The sequence below is a fragment of the Dermacentor variabilis genome, chromosome 5 (genome assembly GCF_050947875.1).
Source record: "Dermacentor variabilis isolate Ectoservices chromosome 5, ASM5094787v1, whole genome shotgun sequence".
Classification (NCBI taxonomy): Eukaryota; Metazoa; Arthropoda; class Arachnida; order Ixodida; family Ixodidae; genus Dermacentor; species Dermacentor variabilis.
This window is the reverse complement of record NC_134572.1, coordinates 6,708,300-6,715,764: the sequence shown is the minus strand read 5'-3', so window position 1 is coordinate 6,715,764 and position 7,465 is coordinate 6,708,300.

Sequence of the window (7,465 nt, the reverse complement as noted above, 5' to 3'; positions counted from 1 at the left end):
ATTTGTATTACCGCGTTTAAGTCGTCGCTTAATTTTACGTTTTAAATGAATCATTTCTCGCGTGAACCACGGGTATTCCCTATTGGTGCGTTTCTTTTTTAACGGGACATATTCTTGCTCGCAAAAAAGAAGAGCTTCTTTAAAGCATGACCACATTTTATTAACATCACTGATTTTCTTGAAGTTAGCAAAGCGTAATTCCAAATAGCTTAAAACAGCGATATCGTCGGCGTGTGTGTAATCTCTGACGAAAGTATCTGAAGGCTTAGTGAAAGAACGCCTTCCCACAACCGGACATGACAGAGCAAGCAACTTATGGTCAGATATGCCGTCTTCAACACTAACCGTACAGCCTTGAGGAGAGCTGCTAACAAGTGCTAAATCAAGGAGTGAAGATGATGAATTATTGACCCTGGTATTGTCGGAAACTAGTTGGTGTAAACAAAAGTTGAATGTAGTCGTGAGCAATGCATGAGCACTTTTAGAATCTTTGCCATCGTGAGAAAAATTAGACCAGTCTATTCCCGGCAGATTAAAGTCTCCCGTTATTATAATGTTCGACCGGGAATTCGTATTATCTGCAAGGTAGTCGTGCATGGCTTCCACATATTCCGGTGAAGCATTTGGGGGTCGGTACACACCCCCTAGAAGTATACTTTTGCCCCGAAATTTAAGTTTGCACCATATGCATTCATGGTTATTAATCCCATCCATTAGTGTGAATGCAATATTATTTTTAATCGTGATAGCTACTCCACCACCTCGTGACTCTCTGTCTTTACGGACAAGCCTATAAGTAGAAGGTACGACTTCCGAATCCTGTACATGAGCATGTAACCATGTTTCAGTAATTACTAAGACATGCGGATGATAACAGGAGATTACATCTTCGAGGGAACCGGATTTATTTACGACGCTGCGCGCATTGAGCGATACAACTCGGAGAACTTTGCTTGAAGATTGTCATTTTTTATCGCGACTTCGTGTGGTCACACGGGCAGAAGCAGGGTGATCGGAATCACGCTGCGTCTGCGCATCAGATCGTGTGATTTCCACTCGGCGGTTTCGAAGCTGATCCCAGATATAAACTTTATCATCTATTTTCAATTTATCAAAAACAAGCGAAACTTTTGCTCCATTGGCCTTTTCCACAGCTGCAGAACGCCACAGTCTACCGCGCAAGTAGCGAATTCTTTTAGAAAAGTCCTCTGATATTGAAATCTGCGTTCCTTTTAGCTTATAGCATGATGACATTATTCTAGCTTTCTCAGAAAAATCAAAGAGCCTCAGCATAACTGGTCGGCATTTCCCAGCATGTTTATAACCAACCCTGTGAATGCGCTCAATTGAATTCACTTCGGTGTCAAGCAACTCCTTAAATATATCTTGTTTGACTCTGTCTTGCAAGGATGTATTATCCTCTTTTGTTTCTTCACTTAATCCATAAATGATCACATTATTTCTTCGACTATGGTTTTCAAGATCATCAACCGCATTCGATAACTCATTCACTAGCTCCCTCGTCTCTTTGTAGTTTACTTCGTACTCAGCCAGCTTCTTTTCACATTTTTCTAATCGCCCAAGCTCTTTCTCCATTGAAGATAGCCTTTCTTGAACGTTGCCTACCGTTAATTCCAGTTGCTTCATGTTGGCGGAGAGCATGTTGAGCGTCTTATTGGTCTTTGTTTGCTCTTTTAGGATTTGCCTGAGAAGCTGGCTATTTAGAGTCGCCTCGCATTCTGACTCTGAGGACGGTCCAGGGTTAGGCTCCACATCCCCTGATGTCAACAAGAGCAGTCTAATAAGATGCAAACAATCGCACAGAGAAACAAGCAGGCACTGTGGGCTTGGCAGCACTGTCAATGTAAGTGAATCGTCCCGAATAGAGTAGACAAAATACTTGTCACCAATCTGGACGAAAAAGCAGAAATGCATGAGCATCCGTCCGAGCACGGTGCTGCCAAGCCCACTGAAAGGCTGCTGGAGATGGCTGCGGCTTTTATGCTCGAGCTGGGAAGTGTCCGTTGACGTCGCACTACTGACGAGGTCGTGTCGGAACAGCACTTGAGGCGCGGCTTTCCATGACGGTGCTCCATCGAGGGGACATTCCGGCGCAGACGCGACAAATCTGTCTTGCAGTGAAAGAACCTCCGTCGGTCCCGCCATGGCATCCGCCCGCAAAAGGGCAATCTGGACTAAGAAGCAGAAATGCATGAGCATACGTCCGAGCACGGTGCTGCCACGCCCACAGCAGTTGCTGCCAGCATTAAGCAGTTGTCAATGATCGTTAGCTTGTTACGGGATTCCCACGTGATTTGTCCCTCACACTTAGTTTCTCTATTTACTATAACTAGGTTGTGTTGCTCACAGAAGTCTATCATCACCTTCCCGTCACAATCTGTGTATCCATCCAGATCCTCAATGTGGTCATTCATGTCACCCAGCAGAATAATATCGGCACCTTTTCCAAACTGCTTTATATCGTCATGGAGACACTTCACTAGATCCTTGTCCTCTTGCCTGCATTTGTCCCCTGTCCCTAAAAAGCTACTCCTAGCCATGTCTTTTTACCGGCAATTGTACCTGATACCAGACATGTTCTTTGCAAGTTGGCTTTATTCTTTGCCAATTTGTTCCTTGATGTAACAGCATGCCTACTGCTCCTCCTTTCCTCTCCGTTGTTGTTCTGTTGCCCCCTTCCCAGACGAAGCCCTGAATAAATGGTGAATCTTCTAGATCACTGAGAAGTATTTCGCATAGCACGTATGCACCTACTTCTTCGTCCTTTAACTGCTGTTCTATTTCTAACCACTTCGCTCTCTTTCTACCTCCTTGCATGTTTATGTACCTGATCCTGGTGCTAAATTTCTTTTTTGTAGTTTTCTTCCTAGACCTTCTAGTGGGCATTTTATTGGCGTCAGCCTCTCTTGTTGCACTTTCTACATTGTTTCTACCTACCCCTACGCCCTGAGCCGCAGTGGACCTCCTAAAAAAAGCTGCTGCCCGGCCTGCCAGGCGCCAGCCGATCTCGGTTCCTAGCCTTCCATTAAACTGGATGCCATCTCGTGTAAAGCCTCCAGCAAAGCTATGCACATCTTTGTTTATGTCTTTATTAAAACTTCTTTCTGGGCGAGTTGGTGCATACTTGACATGAAAACTGTTTACAGCGCAAACACATGCAACCACAAAGTATAAGGGACAGGACACAAGCGCTGTGTCCTGTCCTTATACTTTGTGGTTGCATGTGTTTGCGCTGTAAACAGTTTTCATGTCTTGTTTATGTCTGCCACTTCAAACCCTTTTTCCTGGCTTAGCTTTCTTATCTCCAGAATAACAGCCACATCGTCCTTGGCAATTTCTATGTTCCGTCCTTGCACCTCCGGCACTGTGCAAACCACGTTCTGGACTTGCTATGCTATCGCCCTTAAATCGTCAACTCCCTCCGCTAATCTTTCCACTACTTTGGCGACTTCACCATTCAGGACATCGTTTAGTCCCGCCGCGACTACTAGCAAATTGCGCTCTGCAACATTCTTAGAAAGTTCGCTTTTTGTCTCTCCTAGTACTGCGTCCTGCCTGAGAACGCCCCGCCTGCTACCCGCTTATCAACCTTTACACGTTCCATTATAGTTCTTTTGCACCTACCTATATTTGAGTCACCACCGATAAGCACTAGGGTTCTCGCTTCCTCCCTCCTAATTTCCAGATTTTGCTGCCTCTTATCATTGACTGTGACCTCATTCCTCGGTAGCTTGTTCGCCTCCTCTCCATCACCTCCTGATTTCCTAGTTGCCACGTGTGCGTAGCTATTCCTGTCTGAACCTGCCTGACCTTCTTTCCTGTCGCTGTACATGCCAGTGTGCAGGCCCAATCCACGTGGCTAGCGCTGGGGAGTCCGCCAATGTGACTTCGCATGGCGGTGTCAGCCATTTTTTCCTCCAACAATTCACTAAGCTGCTCTTAGAGTTTGCGCTTCTCTGCCCTCTCTACCTGTAGCTCCTTTTCTAGAGCATTCATACGTAACGCTAGGCTGGTGTTCGCTTCGTCAGCCCTGACCAGGCGTGCACTTAATACGCAGAATTTGCACATAAAATCCGCGCCTTCGGCCTCCTCTACAGATTCGAACCACGTTTTCTTCCAATTCACCGACGCCTCACACTCCTTGCATTTAACCTTCAGTTGCTTGACCATCTTAGCAGCACTCTATTATCGCTACCACGAAAGCTAGAAAAAAAAACCACTTGCAACCACGTGCGAAAATAAAATTCTGCCTACCGCAAAAAGCCGATCACCTAGTAAAGAAATACTAACTGCCTGTCTAAACTAGTTAACTCATAAATGAGCCCTGCAGATCTATAGCTGCCGGCCGGAAAAGACCCGGCCGTTAGGTCACTGACCTGCTCTTTCGCAAGCACTTCACCTCACTAGCCTAGATATAAAAACTAGCCTAAATCTAAATATTCAAAATATTAAAGGAAAGAACTCATCTATTTGAGTTCTCGCAGTCGTCCGTCCATCCGGTCCCGCTCACCACGCGTAATCCGAAGAGCACCGAAACAAGCGTCCGCACCACACAACTGCCAACTGGGTTATAAACCAGGGCACATGTCTGCAATTTGGCGCCCGTCTCGAGACTGTTTCATATCTGGCCTAAGGCAATTCAATACGGCGAATAAGTTTTATCCCATCAAATTATGCTAGAGAAACCAGAGTCCACATTCCTATATACAGCAATCACTTGATCTACCGTCGCTCGTCTCACACCGCTCTATTTCAGCACTTTGCCTCTTGCGTCCCTTTTATTATAACCCAAAGTTTATTATAACGCATAGCATACACTCTTAAAAGAACCTCTAAGATGGTCCCAATGGCAGCAACAGTCATCTCATAACCAGCGTCAAAGACCGCATATCTACCATGCCCTGTTCTGTTTTTCCTGGCGCAATCATAGTTTGGAACAGCCGGCCCGACTCTATTGGGACAATATTTTGAGAAAAGCTAGCAGGCTACCCTGGAAGCTCAAATGTGGCGTGGTGCATGCACTGCCCGCTGCTGGGTGACGCAAGCGGCCTCGAGGGGCGCGCGCTCGCTGCAGCCTCCCAGTTACTGTTTCGCGCGCTCCGATAGCCGACGTTCGTCGTGCCCCGGTTCCGCGGGTAATCGCATCTTTCCAGATCGAGAAGTTGACATAGCTTGAACGGAGGCTTTGCGTCAATTTCTTAATTGCGATGAACCCGCTTAAACAGAAACGTTTAAACTGTAATTGTTTGATTTTTGTTAATTAGTTAGTAATTACCGTACCCCCATGGTCGGCACCGAAGAAGCCGCCCTCTTATTTCAAAACGGCTGTTTTTAAATATTAGTTAAAGTCTCTGTAAGGTCGCTCTGATGGTTCGTGTTCTTAAGTGTCACGAATCGGCCACGTGCTTTGTGTATAGAGAGGGGGTTCACTTCCCCCCATGTCAGCGGGGCAACAGTTGCTGTGTTATGTGGGGTCACAGGCACCGCGCGGTGTTGGGTGACGCGTCGCGGCAGGCGCCAGGAGGGCGAGTGCCGATTCCGGGAAGTCGGTATTGTGCTCACGGTGTTGGCAGTCCGCCGACGGTCACACGAGTCCACACAGACCAGCCTTGAAAGGGACCGCTGTACACGGTATTGTGGGTCTGGCTCCCGAGTACCTGACTAATTGGAGGCGCCGCCGAGGTTAAGAAGGGCTTAGCAACTTTGACCCCGTGCCGCATGTACTGAGCAGGGACCTATTCTTCTACGCGTCCGGAACGCAATCGCCAGCCTTGTTGTTGGGTGCGACTACCTGTGTGGTGTCGAAGGCCAGCTTACAGTGCACGCTGTAGGGATGCGGTGCACACGTGAAGAGTGCATTCGGACGGCGGCGTCTTGGAAACACGCACTCGGAGAACTTTGTCTTGTAGACAATAAGTTTGAAGGACAAGGAGGGCCATCAGTCTCCCACGCGGACAAACTTTGAGTACGGCCGCACTACGTGGTATCGATGCCCCTGCTTCCGAGACATTTGCGGCCTAGAGACGCCCTTGGGATTTGAGGCGGCCTAGCGGTAACTTGTTCGGGCCTGGCGTGTTTTGCTGAGCCCGTCACTAACTACGGAGAAATGAGAGAGCAACGGAGTTTTAGGAAAGAAGGGAAAGAGCTTTGTTTTCCAACATGTTTATTTTTAAGAGTAAGCCCATCCCCTTGGGATTATGGCTTAACAAACGGTTGACTCTGATTGACAACTGAACTTGTGGGACGGGCCAACGGCCCTACCGCCTTGTTTTCTTTGTATATTTGGGCTATAAAAATCGGGACGACATACTGTCCCTCAGACTTGGCTGAAATCAGGATTGCTGATAGATCAGTGAGCCTCCGTACTATGTACGTTAAAACGAGTCTGGGCTCTAACAGTCATTGAGACAGTCGAAGAGTGAGACTTTGGTTCTCAGTTGTTCAAGTTTGTAATGTATTTGTTTTACCTGTCATGTATATAGAAAAGTTTACCTATAAATATTTCTTGTACATCTGATCTGCATCGCTTCCTGTCTGCGTTTAATCAACAACTGCCGATCATCGTCCGAGAAGCTTCAAGTTCCAACAGAGAAGCGAGGACAACAGAGAACGAACGAAACATTACTGTCTCCGTAGAAACACCCGGTATATGTAGCAGGGTTAGCTTCGGAACACAGTGTAGCGCCTGTCCCTCTGTCTGCTCTTTCCTTTTAGTGGTATTTCCTGTTCTGAATTATTTCGCTACAAAAATGATGTCTAACTATGAGCTGGAGAGTGCCTCCATAACCGACACTTTACTGTAGCAAACAGTTTAAATTTACAAACAGGACATAAAGGAAGCAACATGACACATAGCTGTCAGCTGTATGCCATATGTTGCCTCCTTTTTCTCCTGTTTCTAAGTTTAGGCTGCACTCTAGGGTAATCACGAACCAACTAGCTCAGATATACCCTTTGTTAATAACCGGTAGTAATGGGCAAGCGCGACGACGTTCGGTGAATATGTGGTTTGACAGAGACATTCAATGCAATGCAATATTTTACACGTCATCACTTCTTGTCGCTGTTGTTACGGTTCGCCTGCTTGCTTATCAAATATGTAGATGTAAATCGTTGTGATCTACTAGCACTTGCCCACTCTCGGGGATTGGCCAAAATAATAGTTGTTTGAATAATTTTCCGCTTTGTTTCCTTTTTTCCCATTTTTAGTTTTTGTTGCTACTTCAGTGACTTAATACTGTGCATTAAAGCTGGGCGAATATTCGGCCCTGTCCCAAACAGCTGCCAACAAAAAAAGAAAACAAGAGGAGGAAGAAGAAGAAAATCCTGACCGTGTGCCGAATTGAGCTACAGACTTACATCAAAAGACTAATAGATCCTTATTCTGAAGTTTTCTATATAACATTACAGACATATCCGTGCTTATTCCGGAGGGCGGATGCTG